The sequence below is a fragment of the Mustela lutreola genome, chromosome 13, assembly GCF_030435805.1.
Source record: "Mustela lutreola isolate mMusLut2 chromosome 13, mMusLut2.pri, whole genome shotgun sequence".
NCBI classification, from domain to species: Eukaryota; Metazoa; Chordata; class Mammalia; order Carnivora; family Mustelidae; genus Mustela; species Mustela lutreola.
The window spans coordinates 64,552,632-64,580,614 of NC_081302.1; the positions used below are offsets into that span (position 1 = coordinate 64,552,632).

At 43.4% G+C, this 27,983-nt stretch overlaps 1 pseudogene; it reads left to right on the forward strand.

Moving 5' to 3' along the window:
* LOC131814138 (thrombospondin type-1 domain-containing protein 1-like) lies at positions 1–27,876 on the forward strand (annotated as a pseudogene).
* The last annotated feature ends 107 nt before the right edge of the window (positions 27,877–27,983 follow it).

The following is a 27,983-nucleotide window of genomic DNA, read 5'->3' on the forward strand; positions in this document are numbered from 1 at the left end:
CCCGCGCCGTCGGGGGCGGGCCCGGGTGGGGCCGCCGCCGAGCGGAGCGCCGCCGGCCTGGGCGAGTAGTCCCGGGACGCGGGATGCTCCGCACGCTACCTCGCCGCCCCTGAGGCCTCCCGCCTGCCCGCCTTGTCACCCCCCCGCCTCGCTCACCCCGGCTCCGGCCCCGGCGCCCGCCAGACCCGAGAGGTAGGAAAGAGCCTGCCGCCCCACCCCCGACCCCTAGGGCACTGCTGTGCGGCGCGGATCCCCCGCGGCTCCGCTGGGTCGGACCATGCCCCCCGGCCCCTGCCGGCCCCACTCTCCCGGCAGGCTGAGAGTGCAGGGTGGCGCTGCACCCTGTTCCTCGCGGTTGGGGGCTCAGCCTTCGCCCCAGGGAAGCGCTTTAGAAAGCGTCCGTCTGCGCGTCTCGGTGTCCCGGCTCCGCAGGTGTTGCCGAGAGACAAGCTGCCCGCAGACGGGCGGGGAGCCCGAACGGTGGGGATCCTTGAAGGACAGCGTCCTAGGGTACTCCGCGTTTCAGAACAAATTTGTCCCTTTCCAAAGAGAAATCCTTTCTGGGGTACAAACTATGAGGTTTAAGCAGTTCAAAACGGTCCTCATTTTATGAGAGCTTTGGGCTGAGGACTTGGGCAGGGCCAGATTTCCAGGCATGAACTTGACTCGTGGGCCTTTGGGAAGCTGTAGAAGCGGGCAGCCTACAGCCTCTCTAGGGAAGCTGCATCCAATCCCTGGGACCAGGGCAGAGCCCACTGCACTGAATATATAAATAAAGCCCGTTTACAGGAGCTGCTTTGGAACTAGGGATTTCCTGCTAAAAAATATTAGTAGAAGATAGATATGCACGAGCTTGTCTTTGTCAGAAGGGACAAAATCACTTTGCTTCCTTTTGTTTTCCCTTTTATTTGATAAATCAATTGTCCCAAGAGACTTTAGCTTAATTCCTTTTCTTTTTCTGCAACAATGAAGACACTGTAGGGATTTATCTTAGCCGGTTTCAGCAAAAACATAGGAACTGAGCCTGGCGTGATGCCATTAGCCACTGAGAATATTGACTGCCTCTTACCCTCTAGCTGATGCATTTGGAATCTTTCTGCAAATGTTTATGTGTGACTCCTATAGAGGAGTATTTCTAAATGTGCATAAAAGAGACCTAAGTTTTTATCTTCTCAAAATGATTCTCAAGCCAAACATTGTAAGTAGCCAGTCCTGGTATTGGGAACAACGTGTTGGAAGAAAATAAACAAACAAGGTAAAAAGAAAGAGACAGGGGAAGGGAGGAAGAAAATGAGATTTTATTTTTTTTTTTTTTACTTTCCTCAAATATAGTGCTTTTTTATCCAGCATTCCATTCCATTGTGGGTTACTCTGTTCAGGTCTTTAAATTAGTAATTGAGCTAGTAAAAATTAAGCATTTATTTTCAAGAGCTTAAGAATATTTTTAAAAAGCCATATTGTGATTTTTAGGTAGTCTGGTTTATTTTATATTTCTACTTAGTTCTAAATACAGATTATCACACTATTCTGTGTTTTATTGGTAGAAGAAAAATGTGTTACCATCACAAAATCAGTAGTGATTTGGTCTTCTTTGAAAAATTATTGTCAGGGAAAAGCAAACAATCTGGGAGAAGCCAGTTCAACTTTTGCGAGCTGGGAAATGCTTACTTCTCCTTACTGTGATTACTGAGATCAGAAACTCAAAAGGATACATTTTATTGCCTTAAGTGCCTAGGCTTGCCTGGGAGATACTCACCTGCTGTGTTTGGCTACATTTCCCATCCCAAGTTCAAGGAAAGGATTGGATCAAGTCTATGCCTAATCCCAGAAAAATGGAATTTTTTTGTTGTTGTTGTTAGGGAGCAGAGGGGAGGGACCCGCTAATCATCTGCCTAATTACACTTCAAATCTCTGTTTCCCTTTGAGGAAATACAGTGTTTCCTTTGTTCAACCAACTCCCATTGAAAGAAAGCTAATAGAGACACATCAGTTTTCTTTCCATTGAATTTTCGATTATTTCATCAGTCCTTTTAATTCCAGTATTTTCTGTCTTTTCTGAAGAGATGTAACATAATTATTTGAAGTATAGTATATTGTTAAAATATATTAACTGTGGGTAATGGGGGTATGTAAAATGTATATTAAGAAAATATAGAGTTGGTTATGTTTATTAGCTCCTCACTTATTAGACTAGTATGAAAAATTGGCAAGTGCCTTTGACTCTTATTCTACAATCTAATAGTCTGTTCCTATCAAATTAAATACCTCCTCCCACAAATCATTCTGAAGCACAGGCCAACAAGATCTTTCCTGCCCTCTTAGGTGGTCTGGGAAGATAGCTGCACAAAATCATCAATGTCCCGATGCATACTGATTTTAGCAACAAGTATTGGGAAGCTGACTGAAGATGATAATTGTTATTTATCTGTTTTCTCTGTGGAGTCCCCTAAAAGAGGAAAGACAGTATCACATGGAGTTCACATTTAATTGCAATACACTGGGTATCTTTTTGAAAGGCTTGATAGTTTTGATACAGCTCCCAAGCATTAAGAAATGAAGGGATCCAGATAACATACCACTTGTGCAAGAAAGACAGTGGTTGTTAAGTCCATTGGTAGAAGAGAGCCTGGTCTGTACAGCAGGATGCGAAATGAAAATCTGGCAGAATTTTAGCAAATGGATAGGTATGAAATGCTAAGGAAATAAACAGATGAAAATGTATTATCCAGATTGGCTCTTAGCTTTGATGAAATTCAGCAAATAGCAAACTCTCCACTTAAGCATGTGTTATGAAGATAAGAGGCTTGGTGTTTTGCAAAGATAATTTCAGTGTTGAGCACACTTGAATATTCCTAACAGGTGCATTGTAATGTAACAAAAGGGACACGTACAATTACAAATCATTTCCCCAGGGAAAATTAGAGTGCTCCTTACTTTCTTTTCAGTAGCACCTATGAAGTTTGACTTCTTAGAATGGTTTTGCCATAGTGTGATTACTATTTTATAAATCACATTGAACAGAGGCATCATTTCTTTGGGATTCTAATTTCAGGTGTTTATGAAAAAAAATTTCACAGTTTGGATGTGAGAAAGGACATGAGGAGACCAAAGACCTGGGATTTTGCTAATCAGAATGAAACAAATGTTGAAAGACTTTTCAAATCTATTGTTGGTGGTACTCTGTGACTATGGTGAGTATTGTAAGTATGCTTCATGCTCTCAGTATCGATGAAGAAATGTAAATGTGAGGTTTATATAAATGCATGGATGTTGATGACTCTGGGGGTGGGTGCAGTGGCTACAGTGCGGTACTTTTTAAACTGGGTTCTCTTAAAATTCTGTATTTATTGATTAAAATTTCCCTTTAAATATATTTTAAGTCTTAAAAAGAATAAAAAACAAGTCGCTTTCATTTAAACAAACTGGAGACAACATGTTGTGTTGTCTTTGACTGATTTCCTAGTATTTCAGTATTATACATTTAAACTCCACTCACACACATGAAATTACGTTTTTTAAATTGGGATTCTCTGTAAGATTCCACGCTCCTGGAGAGTTTTGCTGTTAGAATATCTTTGGAGCCAGTCCAAATTTCAGTCCTTGCCAGTTGTATACCTTAGACGAGGTTCTTGTTGGCATCATGGGGTTGCTGTGAAGATAAAATAAGAAATGCAAGACACCTTGAGTGCCTGAGCAAATAGCAGGTGCTCACCATTACTCTTCTTCATTCAGTTTGTTTCAACTAAAAATCCAGTTCATTATTCAGAGAGTTTTACACAACTGCTGAATGAGCAGATTTGATATTATAAAACTTGCTACTTTTCTTTTGATGATTGCCAAGTATTTCAAAGACTTCTAGGCAGTCCATTGTTTACGAGTGGAAATTGTTTTCAAATTGATCAAGAAATGTGATCCAAGGGATAGAGAATCCTGGGTGCCTCAGCCAGTTAAGCGTGTGTCTTTGGCTCAGGTCATGATCTTGGGGTCCTGGAATCGAGCCCCGCATCAGGTTCCCTGCTGATCAGGGAGCCTGCTTCTCCCCCTGCTTGTGTTCTCTCTCTGCCAAATAAATAAATAAAAACCATAAATTTTTTTTTAAGAAAAGGACCAGAGTGTATACTGTTTTGTCCAGTGAATCTTCTCTCTCAACCTTTTCTTTTTAAAAAGTTTATTTAAGCAAGAAGATGCTTGATTTGCTGAAAATCAATCTGAGATTCAATGATCTTAATATCATTTATCCCTCCTTAAAAACAGATCACTCTGCGTATAAGAGCCTCATACAAAAAATTATAAAAAGTTCCTGGATTTCGTAATGATAAAGACTTCAGGATTTTCCATTTTCACAAAGTCCGCAAGGATGTTTGTCATTGTGGAAAGCAAGTATCTTACTGGAGTATAAGAATAAAAGTTCAACGAGCATAAAACAGAGCATAGAAGTTGAGTGTACATGCTATGCTGCTAATAGAAAAGGAAATATTTTCCTAGACCTGGGTTTTTCCCACTTCTCCATTTGATATTGATCAAAATATACCATTAGCAGTTGTTTTTTAAGCAACATGCTTATATCGAGATATCAGTTACTTAAATATAATAAAGGAAAGGGGAGAACGGAATTGAAAGATTAGAGAAAACTATACTGTAGGAGCCAGAATGTGGTACACCCACATTGCTGTTTTCTAAATGAGGATGTATTCTCGTCTATAAAATCAGGAGTTCTGTAGTGAAGTAGCAAATTCTCTCTTCAGTACACACCTGCTCTCTGAGCTGCTGAAAGCCATCAATTGTATCTTTTTTCTCCACTACTGACTGGGCATGTGTGTCTTTTTCATTGATCGGCTGCCCATCAAATCGGAGTCTGATCTGCCTCCCCCTCCACTATCCCTATCATCGACCATAGGCTTTGTCAGTTAACTAAGTGATGTGTGGTCTCCATCTTAAAGTACATCAAAAACCATCCTGCCCCATGAGATTCAAATTAACCTGACTTTGGTTCTCAGTCTTAACTCCTTCCTTGGGCTGCGGTGAGTGTTAGAGTCTCTTTGGTTGCTGTTTACAAACAGGTGCTGAGTGGGCTCTGAACCAGGCACAGGCTCCCCCAGAATCAGCTACCTTCCTCAACCTTAACTCGTCTCCTCCGAAACGGACTATCTTGCAGCTTCTGTTTTGACTAAAGGGAAAAAAAAAAAGAAAAAGAAAAAGAACTTTATTCTATTATGGTTTTCAGGCAGATGATCAAACATTTCAGGTCCTTCCAAGTTTCATATATTTTATTTCATGTCTTCTTTAACAAGAAATGGGTGATGTGATGAACTATTTAAACACAAAACAATACCTCTATGTGCCAGTATATCCACATGCTGAGTCTAATGATCATTAACTGAATACATGCAAGGGTATATTTAAAGATGACCAGCCCAAGTAATACCCTGAGGCTCTTTGGACATATATATGATATAGTATGATATGTGTATATTATGTAAGATAATAATAAATTAATACTTACACATGTTATTTTCCAAGCCAAAAGAGCCATGCAGTGTCTTAAATCTAGAAATGTTTCTTACCCTAGCCATGGGCCAGCTGATTGTTGCACTGGCAAATTCTGTCTCCTTTGATATGTATTTGGATCAAGTTCAAAATAGAAACAAGGATTCCTGTGTGTCTGTGTTTTTTCCACTCTTTACTTCAGCTGCTCTCATGGGTCTCTTTTTTAAAAAGATAGGATTGATGTTAACTGAGTGATGCTTGTGGGCTAGAAGTTATCTATCGCATCTAGGCTGGTCTGGGATTCAGTGTAATTAAAACTGGCAAGGACAAGCCTGGGTATGTCATAAACATTCACTCTGTCCCTTGGGCGACCTGTGCAGAATAAAGTGTCAACATTTCTCATCCATCTACAAATTTCTGCTTTGTACAAAACAACAGCACTGGTTCCATTACTGGTGAAAATGCTTAAGTACTTGTCTTGAATATCAGAAAATGATGACTTTGAAGATACTTAGGGTCTTCCATTTTAAGGAATCAAGAGCAGTTTGTACAGCATCATTTAAATCAAGTTTTCTCATGTTACTATGTATCCATTTCCTCCAAATTATCTAAACACCAGAATGTGATTTTTTTTTAATTTGAGATAGAGAGTAAGAGGGAGAGCATAAACGGGGTGGGGGGTGGGCAGAGGGAGAGGGAGAACCAGGATCCCCCTGAGCAGGGAGCCTGATATAGGACTCTATCCCAGGACCTTACCCGAGGGCAGATGCTTAACCAACTGAGCCACACATGTCCCCAGGATATGATTTTTTTTTTAAGATTTCATTTATTTATTTGACAGATATATCACAAGTAGGAAGAAAGGTAGGTAGAAAGAGAGAGAGAGGGAGGCAGACTCCCTGCTGAGTAGAAAACCCCAATGCAGGGCTCAATCCCAGGACCCTGAGATCATGGCCTGAGCCGAAGGCAAAGGCTTTAACCCACTGAGCCACCCAAGCACCCCCAAAATATGATTTAAAAAGATTTTATTTATTTATTTGACACAGAGAGCACAAGCAGGGGGAGGGGGGCAGCAGGCAGAGGGAGAGGGTGAAACAGGCTCCCCGCTGAGCAGAGTGCCACATGATGCAGGGCCCAGAGCCAAAGGCAGACTCAGCCACCCAGAGGCCCCTAGAATATACTTTATTTAAAAAGGGGGAAAAAAGCTCACTTGAGTGAATTTGAAGATCTAACTTAATTGGCTTAATTAAGCAATTCATGAATTGGGCAGCATACCATCTAGCAAGCATAGATGGCCCGAGGAGCTGTACAAAATGGAAAGTTTTTATAGGAAGGAGGGTGGGGCAAGAAGTTAGTAGCAAAAGAACAGAAAGGAATGTTTCATGCCAGGCTGTCTTCTTTCTGTGTGTTGGGGTTGGGGGGGTATTGGGAGGTGGCCCTCAGGTTTTTTTTTATCAAGGAGGTAACCTCACCAGTGCAGATCAGGAAATTTGAGATGGACTGTGGCAAGGCCACAGTCTGGGGTTAGGTTGAAGCTGTAATTAAGTCCTGGTTCTCTGTCCTGGGGGGCTTGTTTTCTTTTTAACAGATTAAAATGAGAGAAGTGGGTATGGATTTCCATCTTGAGACCCACGATAGCTGAAGACCAAGGCCCAGTGCCACTTTAGAACGGGAACTGCGCGGGGCCCAGCTCCCGGGATTGGCTCACAGCATCATTGCACCTCCTCTCTGGCCGAGGTCAAACTCCTCCTCCTTATGAGCAGAATGCTGTTTTCTTTAATGTCACCGGTGGTGCTGCTCAGAGATCTCTTTGTAAAATCGACTCTGACCATTTCGTTTCAGTTCTTGGAGAAGACGAGCATCTCCTCTTGGAAAAGCCAGGCCATGTAGCGCTAAGCAACAACACGGTGTCTGTGGATTTCCGGCGTTTCGGTGGTGCCAACGGGACACTGCGCAATGTGGTGCCAATGGGACACTGTGCAATGTGTCTGCCCTGTTGCTGGAGGCCAGCACCAATCAGACGGTGACTGCCAAATACCTCCTGACCAACCAGTCCCAGGGAACACTGGAGTTTGAATGCTTCTACTTCAAGGAGGCTGGAGACTACTGGTTCACGATGGCTCTGGAGGTAGCCCACAATGGCACTCAAGTCAGCCACTGGGAGCAAAGAGCCTTTCTCAAGGTCGAATGGCCTGTCTTTCACATTGACTTGAATAGGACGTCCAAGGCGGCGGAAGGCACCTTCCAGGTGGGCCTTTTCACCCATCAGCCACTGTGCTCCTTTCCTACGGGCCAGCCTGACATCTTGGTGGACGTCATCTTTACCAACAGTCTGCCCGAGGCAAGAACAAGTCCAGGTCAGCCGCTGGAGATCAGAACCAGCAAGAGGACAGAACTCTCTCAAGGTCAGTGGCTTCAGTTTGGCTGTGCGCCTGTGGGGCCAAAAGCCTACGTCACGGTGGTGCTGAAGCTGTTTGGCCGAGACTCGGTCATTACCTCCACAGGACCCATTGACCTGGCCCAGAAATTTGGATACAAACTGGTGATGGCACCAGAACTCACGTGTGAGTCCGGGGTGGAGGTGACAGTCTTCCCCCCACTGTGCATCTTCATCCAAGGAGTGATCACGGTCTTCAAGGAGGCCCCCAGACGCCCTGGGGAAAGGACCATTCAGCTAGCTGAAAACAGCCTGACCTTGGGAGAGAGGAGAACCGTATTCAACTGCACTTTGTTTGACATGGGGAGGAATAAATACTGCTTTGACTTTGGCGTTCCAAGCAGAAGCCATTTTTCCACAAAGGAGAGGGAGTGCATGCTAATTCAGAGAAACATAGGTTGGTATTGAAATTTTGAAACTTTTTAAAGCAAACTGGTGCCTCCATGCAATCAAAATTATTCTTTTGAGTTTCATTGAACTTAAGTTTCTGTGAACTGTACCATCATCTTTCTGGTTCACTCCTCATAATATCCTACATGGCCTTACTCTTACCTGAAAAATTAGGACTCATGGGAAGCTGACTCAGCTCACCGCTTACTTCCCTAGGTCTCAGTTTCCCTGCTAGTAAAACAGGGATCATAGGAGCATCTACCTCTGAGAGTTGTGAGAATTGAATGAAATATGTGCACATAGTTCTCAGCATAACGCCTGGCATAGAGGAGGCACCAATAACTTTAGCCTCTATTGCATTTTATCTTAAAAAGTTATATTATTACATCATATGGCAAATCTATGGTAGGTATGAGCAGAATTCAAAGCTAAATCTCAAATTGTATTTGGTTGACTTCTGGCTTCCTCTCGTTGAGCGTGTCTCTTTCCCGTTATATCCTTCTTTGCCGGAATGAGTTTCTGTAGAAGTGAGATTTCAAAGCAAGATTTCTACAAACTTTACACTCTACGTTCTTTGTGTAATGCCCTATCTAATCACAAAGAAGTGGGGTTATTACAATTCCATCCATGCCCCGGGTGCCTCGTTGCAGTTCTTTTCCTTTTCCTGCAAGCCTGGTCTTGGCAAGAGATTCATCTGGCAGAAATTGTCTGGTTTGCTTATAGCTTCATCCCTGCTAAGCTCCAGGCCCCCCCGAGGGCCCAAGCCTCTGACTGTGTCTGGAACTCCAAGTATTTCTTGCTTCAAATTCACCCATCTCCTCACCTTACAAGTCCATTTTCTTTGACTTTCTCCGCACCCCCTAGTCATCTCCTGGCTTGCATTTACCTCTCCATCCAGTCTAAATTCCATGGCTCATCCCTACCTATCACATGTCTCCTATCAAGAGCCTAAACTCCTCTGCCCTCTTTTCCTTCTGATGCATGAATCCGGCCATCTCCTGGCCGCCTTTGGCACACAAGCTGCATGGACGGTCACATCCAGGTGGGTTATGCCTCCCCCCTCAGCTGGACCCTCCATGCTGCCCGACCAGCTCTGCCCCCATTCTCGAGAGCAGCTCCCCTCAGACCTCAGCCCCTCCCCCATCTTGACTCTCAGAGCTGAGTTTGTTTCCTGCCACCCAGGGCACCTGGCCATCAAGAACGAGCTCCTTCAACCTCCCACCAAAATGTCTGTAAGCCTACATCCATTGGTCTCCTTTATTGTCACCATGGAAGGAGTGTCACCCCTCCAATGCAAGGTCAGCCTTCTCCTCCACTGTGGATCCCAGTCCCTCGGCTCCGATCCGGAATCCTCTGTTAATCATCATCCCCTCTCTCTCCTCCGTCTAACAGTCCTTTAACAGGCTCATGGCCAACAGCCTTGAAATACCTAAAAATATCTCAGTCCTGTGACATCACCCTGGACCCTTACCTCGCTTCCCTCCCACTTCCTTGACTGTTCTTCATGGTCTCCCTTGCCGGCCAATTCCACCACCTGGGCTCATCTGTTAACTGCTCACTTCATATCTTAAACTAGATCCTGTTTTTTCACTTTTTTTTAAAAAGATTTTATTTATTTATTAGAGAGAGAGAGTGTGCATATGAGAGGGGGCAGGGTCAGAGGTGGAAGCAGGCTCCCACTGAGCAAGGAGCCTGATGCAGGACTTGGTCCGGGGACTCCAGGATCATGACCTGAGCTGAAGGCAGTCGCTTAACCAACTGAGCCACCCAGACGCCCCACTTTCTTCACTCTTCATGCACCTGTTAGGTGAGCACCATTCTGAGACTGACCACTCCACGTGGGTATCTCTTCCCAGCATCTAAGTGCTGCTGCATAGCTGCCCCCCTCACATGTCTCTTGGGCATCTCGGAGTAATTAGACTCATCATCTTATCCCCACAACCTGCCCCTCAGTACAGGCCTTAGCCACCATTTCATTTCAAAGCAGAAGCCCAGCGGTCTTCCTCTTCTTCCTTACCTCCTATAAATAATAAATCACCAAGTCCCATGGGTTTTGGCTCCTTGGTGTCTAAATCTTGGTTTCAACCTCCATCATCCCTTAGCTAACCTACGGCAACAGATTCCTCATTGATTCCGATCCTGCCACTGTCCACCTCACTGTGTCACTGCAGGCAGAGGGATTATTTAAAATTCAGGTCAGCTGAGGCTGCACATACTTGTTGGTCACCAGGGCACCTGGGTGGCTTAATGGGTTAAGCCTCTGCCTTCAGCTCAGGTTGTGGTCTCGGGGTCCTGGGATCGAGCCCCACCTCGGGCTCTCTGCTCAGTGGGGAGCCTGCTTCCCCCTCTCCTTCTGTCTACATGTGTGTCTCTCTGTCCAATAAATAAAATCTTTTTTTTAAAAAAAGATTTTATTTATTTATTTGACAGACAGAGATTACAAGTAGACAGAGAGGCAGGCAGAGAGAGGAGGAAGCAGGCTCCATGCTGAGCAGAGAACCCGATGTGAGGCTCAATCCCAGGACCCTGGGATTATGACCTGAGCTGAAGGCAGAGGCTTTAACCCACTGAGCCACCCAGGTGCCCCTAAATAAATAAAATCTTTTTTTTTTTAAGATTTTATTTATTTGACAGAGAGAGAGAAATCACAAGTAGGCAGAGAGGCAGGCAGAGAGAGAGGGGAGGAAGCAGGCTCCCTGCAGAGCAGAGAGCCCGATGTGGGGCTCGATCCCAGGACCCCAGGATTGTGACCTGAGCTGAAGGCAGAGGCTTTAACCCACTGAGCCACCCAGGCGCCCTTAAATAAATAAAATCTTAAAAAGAAAATACTTGCCAGTCACCTCACTTGACAGGAGGATGAGAATCCACAGGACCCCTATGGTCAGGCTACCCAACCAATAGTCGCCATTTCTGGGCTGGGGTCTCCACCCGCCTTTGCCTGGTTGACATGAACCTGTCCCCCAAGTCTCCACTTGGGTTACTCTTCCTTGACCCCACACTAGTTAAATTCCCTTGCTGTAAAGCCAGCCCAGCATCCTTCATGCCTCTGCATGGCATCAGTTGTATCTGTCATGGCTTGTTCCAAGTCTTTCTCCCTAGGCCCCCCACCCTCAAGCCCACCATCCTCCTGACAGCGGGGGTTGGGGGAGAGCTCTTTTGGTGTGAAAAGGCTGCTTGTGCTACCATGAAGCTATTTATGATATTTGACCCACTTAGCCTACCTGCACATGAATAGGTACTCAATACAGGTTTTATTAAAGTGAAAATCGAACGCAAATTTGGCTGCTGCTGGTAGTAGTAAGAGAACTTGTATTAAAGTAATGTAATCATTTAAGATAGATTTCCCTTTTCAAAAGACGTTACTTGTTAGAAGAAGAAAATCTAACTGAACTTAGTGGAAGCAAACCTAGGGAAATAAAGATATTGGGGTCATTGGTTTAAAGACATTGGGAGCAGGAGGTCTGCTTTGTAGTTCTCTAGGCTATTGGGGTTTCCACAGATTTTTCTACTTGTCTAAGGACTTGAGTTTCCCCCCCACAGCAGCAGGGACAAGACATGAGAGAGAGGCAGAGCAGAGTGATTCTTTGTGTTTCCGGGCTGAGGGTGGTGAGGGGTTCCCTATGGCCTGCAGCAACTTGACACAACTGAACATCAGGGCTGGAAGCAGTGCCTGGAGGGGCTAATGCTCTTGGAGACCTCAGGAGTGTGACCACCCACCCATGGCTCTGACTCCAGATATCCAGCGACATTTATGCTAGCAACAGGGACCTCAAGGCCTTCTTGTGTTCTAGTCTCAGCATTTCTAACTAAACCTTGTTCTCTTCTTTTCATTTTCCACTTAAATTGACAGTTGACTTTTTTTGGCAGATGGTATCATTCAGGGACCCCAGTGAACCCACCATGACTTGTGTGAACCACTGCCCCACTGATTTATTAGTTCCTTTCAAAAATGGAGTATGTGTTTGATATGTGTTCTTTTTCCAAATATGTCTTCAGGGCTTGAGAGAGTATGTAAATAACAACTTAATATATAAATATATAATAGGTTTTATAGAATATATATTATATAATATATATAAAATAGAAAAAATATATATTATATATAATAGATGATATATAATAGATGTTGCCACAAATGATTTTTTATGATCTTCATTTACCCTACTTAGTGTGAATGTTTCTACTTTTCTCTACAGAAATATTAATGTGTTTGGTAATGGGATGCTGCCTGAGATCCTGCCAGGGGAGTGTTAGTAGTACAGAATGGTAATATAGGACACAGCACTTAGTATCTTATAAAAATAAATTCAGAAATCCTAAATTATGAACACATCTGCCCAAGGGTTTCAGACAGGAGAGTAATTAAATTTAGGATAAAACTTTTTTTTTTAAGATTTTATTTATTTATTTGACAGTTGGAGATTATGAGTAGGCAGAGAGGCAGGCAGAGAGGCAGGCAGAGAGAGAGGGGGGAAGCAGACTCCCTACTGAGCAGAGAGCCCGATGCGGGGCTCTATCCCAGGACCCTGAGATCATGACCTGAGCTGAAGGCAGAGGCTTTAACCTACTGAGCCACCCAGGCGCCCTAAGATAAAACTTGATAATTAATGATAGAGGGTATAAAGTCATAGTCACATAGTTTTTTTATTTTTAGCTTATTTTTTTTGATAAATGAAAAGTGTATATATTTAATATATAGTTTCCTTGATAATTTAAATTTTTAGACTATCTTGTTTCTGTACTTAGATGGTCTTATTTTTCCTTCAAAATGACTGACAAGAGCTTTTTACTAAGAACAAGAGAACTATGAACCCTGTCGTTTCCTTTCTATTCACAGATTGTGTGTTATCTTTAATTGTCTGCCAGAATCTTTTTAAGCTACTCATCCACTTTGTGAGTTACTTTACCTAAAACTGGAAAACTTAACGGTTTTCTGAAAGTGAAACAGTAAACCCTTCTGAAAGTTAACTTTTCTTTTGGCATTCCTTAGGAATGTCCTTTCAGGATATGTGACATAATGGGTGTGATCCTCTGACATAATAAAGCTAATGTTTATTTAGTGGATTACATTGCACCAGGTGCTGCTCTAAGTGATCTATAAATATTAATCTGTTTAATCTTCATAACAACCTTTTGGTTTAGATTTATTATCTTGTCACTTTCATGGGTGAAGAAATGGAGGCACAAAATTATGTAATTTGCCCGAAGTCGATGGTAGTTAAGTGGCTAAACCACTCCTGGTGCTTGATTGGCTTTTTCCATTATTCTGTACTGCCTCCCGTACAGTCAACCGTCAACTCATGAATTACACAATATAGAGCTTTTAGAGTGAAAGAAGTTATAGTATTTCCTCCTCATCTCACTGGTTTATCTCGTGCTGTCCACCCCTCTTGATAGACACATAACACACTTTGGAATCCACTGGTTCAGGCATAAGCCTGATTCAGCCATTATAAGGGAGCCTTTTTTTGTGCACAGAAAATCCGAACTGCTTATCCAGGTGACTGCTCCATTTGCTGCTTTTAGTTACTCACTCTTGCCTATAGAAACTTTCTTATAAGCATGTTTTGCTTAGTTGCTTTAGTTTTTGAGCAAAATGTCTTCCAGATGTGAGTATTCAGGGGCAGTATTCTTTCAGATAGTCTTTTTTTTTTTTTTAAGATTTTATTATTATTATTACTATTATTTTTAGCAGAAAGAGAGAGATCACAAATAGGCGGAGAAGCAGGCAGAGAGGGGGAAGCAGGCTCCCCGCTGAGCAGAGAGCCCGATGCGGGGCTCAATCCCAAGACCCTGATATCACGACCAGAGCCGAAGGCAGAGACAACCCACTGAGACACACAGGTGCCCCCCCCCAATTTTTTTTTTTTTTTAAGATTTTATTTATGGATTTGACAGACAGAGATCACAAGTAGGCAGAGAGGTAGGCAGAGAGAGAGAGAGGAGGAATCAGGCTCCCTGTTGAGCAGAGAGCCTGATGTGGGGATTGATTCCAGGACCCTGAGACCATGACCTGAGCGGAAGGTAGAGGCTTAACCCACTGAGCCACCCAGGCGCCCCCTTTCAGATAGTCTTGAGGCATGTAAACAAATCTGCCTTTTCCTATTCCAGACAAATTTTGCTCATTCAGAATTATTATCCTCTATAGTAGCTGAAAGGTATTTATCCTGGCCAAACAGGTTTGTTATGCAGTGTGAGTGCTTGTATGGACATTTAACCAGGGCAAAACAAAACAGCTTTCATTCATGAAGTAAGAGTATTTGGAATATTGGTCATTTGCTCTTCATTTCTAAAAAAGGATGACTACCTACCATTAGCATCGACATGGTTGGAACTGGAGGAGGTTATGCTAAATGATTATTTCAAGCAGAGAAAGAAAATTATCATACAGTTTCACTTATATGTGGAACCCAAGGAATAGCATGGAAGACATTAGGAGAAGGAAAGGAAAAAAGAAGGGGGTGGAATCAGAGAGGGAGACAAGCTATGAGAGCCTATGGGCTCTGGGAAACAAATGGTTTGGGGGGTTTGGGGGATGGTTCAGCCTGATGACGGGTATTAAGGTGGGCTCGTATTTCAAGGAGCACTGGGTGTTATACTCAAACAATGAATTATGGAACACTACATTAAAAACTAATGAAATACTGTTTGGTAACTAATACAATTAAATAAATAATAATAATAGTAAAAGAAAAAATGAACTACAGTTATCTAATGACCTTCCATTTGCTTAGTATTTACCTCAGAGTTATTGGTAGAAAGCTTCAGGGAACAGATAGAATTACTCAAGGTATTTTTAAAAAATTGCCTTATTAAATTAGTTAATTGCTTTGAGAGATTTCCTTTGTTTCCTGTTCAGTTAATTTCATTTAGAAATAAAAGGGCATAAGGTGTAGCTTAAATGTTTCTTTATTTTTTATTACTGATTGTCCTACAAGTCATGATTTTACTTCCAAGGGAAAAGGGCACAGCATTTCAAAATGTAAATTTTGACATTAAGATTCATGCTTTTACTAAAACTTGTTTTTTTTTTCTGGCCACTAGTAATTGGAATTTTTGTTTTTTGGTTGACAACTAACTCTATATATTTATGTAGATTATATTTATGTGAAGTAAACAAGATTTAAGAAAGAATAACAAAGATTCTTAGTATTTACAGTTCTGCCTTTTGTGGTCTTAATATGAACATAAGGATAAACTATGCATTGGCTTAACTTTAAATTGAGATTTCTCAGTGGTAGAATTTCCAGTATATTTTCCAAAAATCAATCACTAAACTTTAACTCTGAGAGGCTTTAATATGAGTGTCCCAGAGCTTTGCAAGCATGGGGGGCTTAGTGTCTGAATAGCTCTGAAGCGTAAGGACAAAGCGGGCCCATTGTTCTTCCATCTGAGGAGCTGTAGTGTGATCTGAAGACACAGAACCAATATTGTGTTCAGTTGGACCTCTGGATGGAACATAATTACCACACCTCAGTTGATGTTGGTCCAGCATGGTGGTTTGTAATGCTCACACTCCTGTGAAAATCCCAGAGACTTTTAATTGCTATGAAGAACTCATATTCCATGACTCACTCCAAAGATTGCACCACTTGGATTACCTGAGAATGTATTTTCCCTATGTGCTCTCCTTATATCTTTGTCGTGCTTTCTATACCTTTGACTGTATCGAGTTTTTGTCCATAAAGCATGAAGAAAGACTTTTATACAGAGGGTGTTTTTGTGCCTAGGAGTGCAATGACTTGAGTCTTGAGGTTGGATGGGTACTGATAGAGAAGGTACTGATAGAGAAGATGATTTTTTATAGGGAACTGTTTAATTATTCAATCTGGCAGTGATTCAGTATATTCTTGGAAGAGCTGTTTGCATGTGTCAGTCAGTAATAACTGTCCTGGGAGTATTTTGTATGTATTTTGAAGCTCTGATGTTAGGTGCATCCCCATTTAGCATTGTCAAGCTCCTTGCTTAATTGATCCTTTTATTGTTATGTAATGTCTCTCTTTATCCCTGGTAGTATTTCTTCTGCAGTTTACCCTGTCTGATATTAATATAGCTACTCCAGGTTTCTTTTAATTCATGTTCACAGGTATAACTTCTCTCATCGGCTTACTTTTAACTTATTTGTATATTATATTTAAAGTAAGTTTTTTTATTAAAAATTTTTTTAAATTGGATATAGTCAACACACAATGTTACATTCGTTTCAGGTGTACAACATAGTGATTTAACTTCTCTATGTATTACGCTAGGCTCACCACAAGTGTACTTACCGTCTGTCACCATACAATCCTATTACAATATATTATTGACTATCTGGGTAGTTTTATGTCTATTTCATCTGTTCTTTGTTTCTTTTTCCTCTTGTTTCTGCCTTCTTTAGTATTAATTGAATATTCAATTTTAAGGTTTATACCTTATATATTTTTTAGTGGCTTATACCTTAAAATATTTTTAGGTGGTTGTCCTAGAGTTTGCAGTATATATCTTTGACTTTTCTTGATCAGCCTTTGAATAATCTACCTTTTCTTGATCTATCTAAGCAATAATATTTTGCTTCACATGTCATATAAAGACCTTATTAACAGTATATTTCTAACTCATTAATCCCATTCTTTGTGTGATTGTTCTCATAAATTTTACTTTATATATGCTGTGAACACATAATACTAGTTTTCCTTAGCAATTCTATTTTAGAGCATTTAAAAATAAGAAAAAAATGAATTTTACCTTTACCCTTATAAATGCCATTTCCAGCACTTTTCAGTTCTTTGTACAGATGCAGGGTTTTTGTTCTGGTATAATCTTCCTTCTGCCTGAAGGATTTTCTTTTAACATTTCTTCTGGTGAAATCTCCAGTAATTAATTTTATTCATTTTTGTTTCTCTAAAAAGTCAATTTCTCCTTAATTTTTGGAAGATACTTTCACTAGATATAGAATTCTGGTTTGGTCATTATTTTCTTTCATTACTTTAGAGTTATTACTCCATCATCCTTGGCTTGCATGACAAGAAGCCTACTGTATTTCTAATCTTTATTCTTTTGCATGCAATGTATTTCCACCTTCAACCTTCCTTCCCTGCCACAGCCTTCAAAGTTTTCTGGGTTTGGTTTTTAACTATTTAAATATAGTATGATTAATTTTTTGTTTATTTGGTTTTTTTTTATCCTACCCAATGTTTTCTGAGCATCTTGATTTAACTTACTATCTTTCATTAATTTAGGAGAATTCTTGGTCATTATTTGATTCTATTTTTTTCTTCTGGGATTCTAATGACATGGATGATAGCCTCTTTGATATTGCCCCTCAGCTCTTGGGTAATCTTTTCTATTCACTCTTTCTTTTTGAGCTTTGTGTCTCTGTCTGAGTGATTTCTATGGATCTATATTCAAATTTACTCTTTATTTCCTCAGCTGCATTGAGTCTACTAATGAGCATTCTCTGAGAAAGCATTCTTCAGCCTTGTTACCATGTTTTTCACTTCTAGCATTCCATTTCCTCTTCTCAATTTACAAATCTCTAGTGAAATTTTTTTTAAAGATTTTATTTATTTATTTGACAGACAGAGATCACAAGTAGGCAGAGAAGCAGGCAGAGAGAGAGGAGGAAGCAGGCTCTCTGCTGAGCAGAGAGCCCGATGTGTGGCTTGATCCCAGGCCCTGGGATCATGACCTGAGCCGAAAGCAGAGGCTTTAACCCAATGAGCCACCCAGGCGCCCCTCTAGTGAAATTTTTCATCTGTTCATCTTGCCAACCTTTTCCACTAAAGTCTTTAATATTAATCATAGGTATCAGAACTTCTCTCTCTGATAGTTCCAATGTCTGGGTCACATTAGAGCCAGGTTTCTTGATTACTTTATCTTTTGATAGCTTTTTTTTCTTGCTTCTTTGTCTCATAATTTTTGGTTGAAATTAGACATTTTGATTTAGAACTGTAGACACCAATAAATAGTATTTGTGTGAGGAAATGGGCATACACCTGTTTTAGCTAGGCATTTAGTGTGGGGATTGGGTCAATGTACTAAGGAATTAAGCTGTGTTGGGGTTTTGCTGTTGCTATGGCCATCCTTGGGGAATGACAGAGTTTAGAATTTTCTAATGTTGCTTTGCAGTCAGAGTAGGAGTTGGCTTACCAGAGGATTTTCCTCCATGCTTCTGTTGCACCCTCAGTTTAGGCTTGAGCCTGCACATAAGAGAGGTTTTCACCTGTCACTCTTGCCCTTGCCCTAGCAGTAGGTTGTTGTTATTGATACTTGGAAATTACTAGCATGCTGCAGGCTAGGGGTTGGGTGATGGGAGCTAGAGAGCTTTTTCTTGTTCCAGTTCATTAGTTCATCTTAGACAAATGCTGTGCCCCTGAGTCTCAGAGATGGGGCCTTCTTGATGATCTTGCCCCTCTCCAGTGATAGAAGCTCTCTAAAAGTCTGGCCCCAGTATATTTTTTTGCTCCTTCCAGGGGTGAAGGATTTCCTTCTTTTTCCATTCCTTAGAAGTACTATAACTCAACTGGTGCTCTCAGAATGACGGGGCTTCTGCTTTGTTCCCAGTGGTTGAGGCTCTTGCTGGGAGAGCAGATGGGGAGAAGGATCCAGGTAAGGTTTGTGTGTTTTCCACAGTGCCACTCCTTCCAGGCTCAGACCTCCACCACAAGAGAGGCTTTCTCTGGTCTTGCACCTACCCTCAGTCCTTCTTGTGAGCATTTGGTGAGATCCATGAAGAAGAGCCTGCAAGTGGGTACAAATTCCCATTGGGTTTGTGGCTCCCAGGGCTTTTGTTTCTCATGCTAGCCCACACCAGGCTTCTAGCAGTTTATTATATTTTTAGATGACTTCTCACCAGCTTGTATGAGGCCTGGTGTCCACCCAAAGAAGCTGGGTTTGCATCCTGTCTTTGCTTAGAGGAGCCTGACTTTCCTAACATTTCAGGCCATTTGGTTGCCCTGTGAGCTTTACTCTAGGATAGGTTCCAAAAAGGTTAACATTTTGTAAATTATACAGCTTTCTTTTGTTTTAAGGCTTATTAAACACTCTTTCCAGCTTTCCACATCTTTGGGCATGTTTTTATTTACTGACTTCAAGGCCTGAGATTTAAGTTTGCTGCTTCATTTGAGTGCAGTTAAATTCTGATTCTCAAATGAACTAGCATTAAAAGCATGGCTAATGTCCTTGTAGAAACTTGGGGACTGTGGCAGCCGTGGAGCCAATGTAGTACCATGTGTGGGGATGGTGTCAGAGAGCGACGCCGCGTGTGCCTGACTTCCTTCTCCTCCAGACCTGGCTGCCCTGGAATGTCCTCGGAGACCTCCCTGTGTTCCCTGGAGGAGTGTGCTGGTAGGTACCTTCTTTCTTTGGGAATCTTTCCCCAGAGGGACTGTTGAATCTATGCCCGCCTGAAAATCAGCAACCTGAATTCACTGACACTCTCTTAGTACTGCTGGCTTTACTAAGACTGTGTTCATTAGTGTGTCTCTGACTGGGATTATCTCATCAGTGAGATGACAGGGGATTGACCAATGTGGAAGATAAGGCAATGAGAGGCAAATTCTCTAAATTAAAGATTCAGACATCTGAAAACATTTTTAAAAATACAAGCAGGGGGATGATCATTTCTTCCTAAGATATTTTTGGTTTTCTTTTTGTTTTCTTATTTATCCTTCCTTTACTTCTCCCCACCAAAGTTGCAGAAGAACATATCATCTCAGAGAAGCCTGAGGGGACTACGTAGACCGTTATTTGTCAAAATGGGGCAAGTCACGCCATCTTATCTTCTGAAGGCCCTATGTTTACTACCCCTACCTAGGGAGGAGAAGGTGCGGAGATTTCTTCTTGTCATCACCTAGAAAGTGGCCTTCCCTTCATCCTTTCAACATCTTGAAGGCACTCAGTAGGTGCTCCGTGAGTATTTGATGTAAATGGTTTATAGATGTGATGCTGACATGGCTTCGTTTGGTTTGCTTCAGCTTATGGAGTTGAATTCCATCCATCTGCTACAGGTCACAGTAATAAGGATCCTTGCTCTTCCCACATACCATCTCACCAACTGATCGATAGCCAGTCCCCGCAGTTAATTTGCTGGCCTTTGCTCTGTTCCTGACCCTTAGATAAAGTCCTCTGTCACTTCTTCCGCTCTCCAATTCGAGGTTAGGAAACCGTCCCTAGTTCCTTGTCCGTTGGGGTCTGGAGGAGTCAGATGTTTTTTTGTGTTTGGATCTCAGAGCATCTTTTAGCCAAAACTACCTGGCAGCAACATCTTGGCCAGTGTCCCTGCCTGTGGCCTAGGAAGTGCATTCTTTCTAGCTCATTTTTCCAGCCAGTGCTGTAGGCCTTGTTCCCTTCATTCCAGCATCCTGAGGGTGTTCCTTCTTCTGTTTTTCATCAGACTCATGCTCTTCTGCTAGCCCTCAGTCTGTCCTGCTTCTTTCATAATCCCTTGACCACACCCTGAATCTCTTGTTCCTCTGGTTATATGTCATATTATTTTCTAAGGCTCTTTTCTCCATCTACTCTTCATTCAGAAGTCTCCCTCACTTTCACAGCTCCTTTCTTGGGTATAACTACCTTCAAATACACCCATTCCTCTCAATTCTGGGATGTCATGTTGTGTTAAGGTATTCCATCTAGGGCACCTGGGTGGCTCAGTTGGTTACCCGTCTGCCTTCAGCTCCACTTCTGATCTCAGGGTCCTGGGATAGAGTCCCACATTGGGCTCCCTGGTCAGCAGGGAGTTTGCTTTTCCCTCTGTATCCCCTGCCCCAATTTGAGCTCTCTCTCTCTGAAAAATAAATAAAATCTTTTAAAAAAGATATTCAATCTAGAATTCCATAATGAATGAATGAATGAATGAATGAATGAATGCAATTGAATTTGGTCAATTGTCACTGACTTCTACTGTATATTTAGAAATGACAACAATATCAACCTTTTATTGACCATCTGCTATGTGCTAACACTTTAAATACATTATCTCACTTATTTGGGACACTGTGGCATAGAGAGGGTAACTGACCTGCCCAATATCAATAAGCTAGATAGCAGAGGACTAGATCTGACCCATACTAAGCTACCTATCTTAAATATCTTGCCTTTCTAAACAGGCCAGTTTAATTTTCTGGAAGCATCCACACCCCAGAATTAATAATAATTTTTGAGGATATGTGAAATTATTTCATGTTCTGATGTCCTAATTCTTTAATACTCAATGGGAACTAGAAAGTTATATATTATAAATTAGCAAAAGGTTAAGTGCTATAGGCATGCCTACTTCTAATGTAAGTGGTCCTTAGAGTTATGTTTACATGGATAAAAATGATAATTTCTTCCAAGTGTTCTTCTCCCTATTTAATATATTTCACACTCTTTGGAAATGTTAAAATCTGTTCTCAGGCTGCTCAGCATCAAGAAATCTCCTTTACTTCAGGTGAAGGAGGGAGTCGATGAAGCAGAGAGGGCTAAGGTCAGCAGCTCTCAGTCTTTTCTCCAGCCATGTTTTTGAGGAGCCAGCCACAGTGAAGGCTAACAGCTAAGTAAAGAGGTCCACCATGCACAGGTACATTGCTGCTTCCCATGCACATAAGCCACCACTGCACATGGAAGAAGTGACAAGTCAGGAAACAAATCTTTCACCATCCAATGGTGTTCACTTGGTTGCAAGTTGGGAGTTTTGTTTGTCTTTGAAAGAATGTCTGCATCGAGTTTTATGTTAGTTTGACCATCTTATTCAAACAGGAGTGGGAGAATCCATCGCCATTACACCCACATTCCATCCGGTGGGATATTGACCATTTTGCCATTCCCTTTTTAAATGAGTTAACCTAACATTTATCGGATACCAACTGTGTATAAGTTATTGCGACTGGGGCTAGGAATATCTAGATAAGACATGTTCCTGTCTGGAAGGTGCTTATGATATAGTTGCTCAGCAGGCATGTAAAAAGGCATAATATACAGCACAATGTAGAGCCTGCAGTGAGAAAGGTATCCACAGCTTGCTTGGGAAACTTGCAGGGGTGAAAATTCATGCTGGGAACACCTCCTTTCTTGGAGGTGGTGATATTTGTGCTTAAGTGTGAAAGCAGAATAGGTGCCACCTAGGTGAGCTAAGTGAGAAAGGGAACTTCAGCAAAGGGAACCATGGATAAAGGCACAGAAGAAGATGGCACATTAAGAGACCCAGAGAACTGAAATTAATGTGTCTAGAGCATAGTGTGCCAGGAGGTAGTGGTAAGAAATGAACTCCTGCAGGTGGCAGGAGTCAGATCCTGAGGGGCCTTGAAGGTTTGGCCTGTATTTCAGAGGGATGTCTCTCAGGGGTAGTGTGGAGAATACATCGGAAGGGCTAGGAGTGGCAGCAGCAAGGCCATTAAGTCTTTCAGCAACCCAGGTGAAAAATGAATGGCCGTAGGGATGCAGAGGAGACAAGGACTCAAAGACTCTGGATATGTTGAGTGATGAAGAGGGAAGAATTACAGGTGAAAACCAGGATTCTAGTACTGGCAACTGCATGGACACTTGTGCCATTTCCTTGAGATTGGATATATTGGATGAGGCACAGATTCTGGGGGAAAATTGATGAGTCTTGGGCATGTGGAGGTGAAGGTGTTGGTAGGACATCAGTGGAGAGAGCAGAGCTAATGGACCCAGGTTGAGGTCTAGATCTCCTTGCTCCAAAATTCCTGTTCTTCTCTCTGAAGGAGCAGTATCATTTAAACCAAGAAGAGAAAAGGTCAGAGAAAGTGTTGGGCAGTAGCCTATACTGCAGAGGTCAAGGAATGTCCAGACAAAACTTCTTTGAATTTAGCTATTAGGTGATTACTGACATTGGCAGAAGCCATTTCACTGGAATCCTGGAGGCAGGTTGCAGGAATCAGAGGTGATGTGGAAGCAGTAAGTCAGCAAATCCAGACTCCTTTTTCTGTAAGCTTGGCTAGGAAGACCAGGAACAAGATATGAGAGTTCTAGAAAGTTCTTTTTAAAGTAAGAAGAGCTTGAACATGTTTCTCTGGAGCTGCATAGAGGAGAAGCTGGAGATCATTGGTACAGAGCATTGATCCCCCGGAGAAGGGTGACCTAGAGAGCACTTGGTAGACTTGCCTTTGTAGGAAGATACTTCTCCCACTAATTCCATAGGGAAAGAAGTGAATAGAAGTGTGGCTGATCCTAAGTTTATTGGGGAGAAGACAGCAGGAGGAGCTGGGAGAGGGGTACACTTGCCTGATAGCTTCTGTTTTTTGTTGTTGTTGTTGTTGTTGTTGTTTTTGTGATCCAGTGGAATTCTGAGGATGAGGGTAGGTAGAGTGCTTGGGGAAGTGGTGAAACGTGTAGGGGATGGAAGCGAGTTGCTTAGAAACCCATTTAAAGATTTGCAGGTGGTCAGGTTTGGGGGCTGTCAGTATATAGAGGTCCTGGCCTGCATGGGTGTATTATTTTCTCTACCAGGTCTCAGGGCCTGGGTGCAGCAGCTAATAATTCACATGTCTTGTTAATCTAGGGATGGACTTTTGGTGTAGAGCAGGGAAAGGGGTATGTCTCAGTACTAGAGGTCAGACAGTTGAGCTTATTGGCAGGAGAATGGTTTGTGTGATGGATCGTGAGTGTGGGTTGAGTGTAAGAAGGATGAGTAAGTGAGAGAGGAGAATACTGCTCAAAAGTGAGCTATGAAGTTTAAGAATTTGGAAGAGAAGCAGTTGCAGACAATGGGAAGGTATGATATGTTGGATGGACAGGTAGGCCTGGCTAGGGGATGATGAGGAAGACTGAGACCCGGGTGCTAGAGACTGATGGCTGCCATGAGGTTGGGAGATGATAGTATTGAGAGGGGAGTAGGTGGATGGTTTGAGTAGATGGCACGGGTATCAAAAGAGTAGAAGACACCTTGGATATTACCCTTAGTGACATATTTATGGATATATTTTTCCTCAGGCAAGGGAAACAAATGTAAAAATAAACAATTGGGACTGCACCCAAATAAAAAGTTTTTGCATAGCAGAGGAAACCGCCAACAACACAAAAGGGCAACCTACTGATTGGAAGAAGATACTTGCAAATGATATGTCCAGTAAGGGGTTAATATCCAAAAATATAAAGAGCTTTTCCAACTTAACACCACACAAGCAATCCAATTAAAAATGGGTGGAGGATATGAATAGACGGTTTTCCAGAGAAGACATAGAGATGGCCAACAGGCCGATGCAAAGGTGTTCAGCATCACTAACCATCAGGGAAGTGCAAATAAAAATGGCGATGAGATATCAACCTCACAGTAGTCAGAATGGCTAGTATGAAAAAGGCAGGAAATTATAAGTGTTGGTGAGGATGTAGAGAAAGGAGAACCCTTGTGCACTGTTGGTGGGAATGTAAATTGGTGCAAACGCTGCAGAAAATAGTATGGAAGTTCTTCAGAAAGTTAAAAATGGAAATACCATATAATCTAGTAATCTGCAACTGGGTGTTTACCTCCAAAATGAAAACACTAATCCTAAAAGATATATGCACCCCTATGCTTATTGCAGCATCATGTACAATAGCCAAGATATGGAAGCAACCCAAGTGCCCATCAATAGCTGAATGGATAAAGAAGAGATGGTGTAAATAGGCAATGGAATATTGCCCAGCCATAGAAAGGATGAGACCTTGCAATATGCAACAACATAGATGGACCTAGAGGGTATTATGCGAAGTGAAGTAAGTCAGAAAGAGAAAGACAAATACCATATAATTTCATTTATTTGTGAAATCTAAAAACAGAGCAAAACAAATAAGAAACAGACTCTTAAACACAGAGAATAAACTGGTGGTTGCCTGAATGAAGTCGGTGGGTTGGATGGGCAAAATAAAGGAGATTAGGAAGGACAAACTTAGAGTTACAAAATAAGTAAGTCATGGAGATGCAGTCAGTATATATAGACAGGTAGATTTTTAAAGAATTAATTAAAATTAAGAGTGATTAATTAAAAGAGTTTTTATATGGAGGTGAAAGAGTTAGTTGAAAATGGCAATCAGGACTGGGGAGAGTGAGGAACTGTCCCTGCTGCTGGTCCTGTTTGCTTAGAAACAAAGTATGTGTCACAGCTTCCACCCAAGAGGGTAGGCAATGGGAGGTCATGGTCATGGACATGACACAGAGAACTGGTGCTGGTAAAACTGTGCAGGCAGGTGACTGGGAGGGCTTGCAAGGTGGACAGTGACAAGGAGGAAAGAGGAGAGGGTGGTAGCATCAGCTGGTCTCAGGTTCCCAGGTGTTTCAGTGGCAGGACAGGCTGGATCCCGGGTGGCATCTTGAGGCTTAATGAGACATTTTGATGACCCTGGACAAGCCAGTTGGAGAAAGCAGGGAAGAAAAAAAACAAATCAACGGTCCCATAGAAGGAAGCAAGGGGACTGGACAGCTGGAAACAGACTGAGAAACAGACGCTTCAACCCTCAGGAAATACAGTTCCTGGTTATTAAATGTGAGTTGCATTACATTACCTAAAGACTGATTTTCACCTATTAATTTCCCAAGATATAAAATTTAGGTACAACCTATCTGAATTACTTTGCATGTCAAGTTTTATACTTGGTAGAATTTCCCGCTGTGCATCTCAAAGTACATTGAACTAAAGCTATCCAGGTTTACCTTATCTTAGGCGAAAACCTTGATTTTACCAGGAAACTTTCCTTATGCTGCTGCTTGGTGGAACATTTGAGACACGTTGTCAGCAGGATTTGGCGAGCCCAGGGGTCCCCCCACCCCGCCCGGATCGTGGTTTACCTGCTCACCTCCTCTCTGTGGGTCCTGTGTTCTGGTCTGCTTTAAGCTGCCAGCAGGGACGCCTGCATAAGGCCAGAAATCCCAGTCCCTGTTTATTCTTTCTAGAACTGCCAGAGCATCAGAGCCAGCCTCTCCCAGCCATAAAACCACGCAGGCGAGCCCTACTAGAGAATGCCCATCTGTTCTTTCTTTCCTCATAGCTCTCCAGCCATCCAGCGCGTCTCCTCTTCAGCCCCAGGGCCCCGGGAAGTCCAACAACGTCGTGAAGGTCACGGGCATTTCCCTGTGCTTGTTCATCATTGTCGCCACGGTGCTCATCACGCTGTGGCAGAAGTTCGGCCGCGCCCCCAAATGCAGCACCCCGGCTCGCCACAGCTCCATCCACTCCCCCAGCTTCCGGAAGAACTCGGACGAGGAGAACATCTGCGAGCTGAGCGAGCAGCGCGGGAGCTTCTCGGACGGGGGCGACGGGCCGGCGGGGGGCCCCGGGGACGCGGGCATCCCCCTGACCTACAGGCGCGGCGGGCCGCTGTCCGCGGAGGACGACGCCTCGGGCAGTGAGAGCGTGCAGTCCAACGCGCAGAAGATCATCCCGCCGCTGTTCAGCTACCGCCTCGCCCAGCAGCAGCGCAAGGAGATGAAGAAGAAGGGCCTGACGGAAACCACCAAGGTGTACCACGTGTCTCAGAGTCCCCTGACCGACACGGCCATCGACGCGGCCACCGGCCCCCCTTTGGACCTGGAGGGCCCCGAGGAGGCCGCGGCCAACAAGTTCCGGCTCAAATCCCCGTTTGTGGAGCAGCAGGCGGCGGCCAGGCCCCCCTCCAGGCTGGACCTCCCGGTCTGTGCCGCCAGCTGCGCGGTCAGCCCCAGCCAGACCGTGATCCGCAAGTCGGCCCTGAGGCACGCGGGCGGCAGAGGGGCGCTGCCCGAGAGGAGCCACCCCAGGGGCTCCCACTTCAGGAGGACCGCGAGCTTCCACGAAGCCAGGCAGGCCCGGCCGTTCCTGGAGCGGAGCATGTCCACCCTGACCCCCCGGCAGGCCCCGGCCTACGGTTCCAGGACGCGGACCTGGGACCGGGCGGAGGAGCGATCTCGGCCTCAGAGTCGAGGAGCTGCCCCGTCCCCTGAGAGACCGGACCATTTCCACGGGGCAGGTGCAACCAGAAGTCCATTAAGTCCTCCCCCTAAATCCTACAGCCTGGGGCAGCCCGCGAGGAAACCAGACCTGGGGGATTGCCAGGCAGGATTGACGGCCAGCGGTGAGAGAACGGAGCCGCACAGAGCCCGGAGGGGCCCGTCCCCCAGTCACAGGAGTGTCTCGAGGAAGCAGCCTTGCCCCACGGCCCCCAAAGAGAGCAACCAGAGGGTGAGCCCTCTGAGCCCTTCTCAGTGTAGGAAAGACAAGTGTCAGAGCTTCCCAGCCCAGCCTGAGTTCGCCTTCTATGACAATACGTCATTCGGCCTTACCGAGGCAGAGCAGAGGATGCTGGACCTCCCGGGCTATTTTGGGTCAAATGAAGAGGATGAAACCACAAGTACACTCAGCGTGGAGAAGCTGGTCATCTAGACCCAGATCAGCCTGAGACTTCACACAACTGGGGGCCTTTGCCTGGCTCCTGGTATCAGTGGCTCACGGTGTTCTATGGACTATATTATGTAGCTATTTGTACATGGGGGGCGGGTAACTCAAGTGAGCATATGTGTTTTAATTCATAAAGAAGAAGTTACTTAGCCTGAACTTTTCCCTTTGTTATCCCAGTTCCCTTGGTTTATTACTAATAAGTACAATAATAAAATTTAAACAAGAGTGAAATAGGGCTCGGTCTCTCATGTGGATATGAAAGAGCGCAAATGTGACTTTAAGCATGAAGTGCTTTGAACACTTTCTTGGCAGTGTCCAACATGAAGTAAATTTGGGAG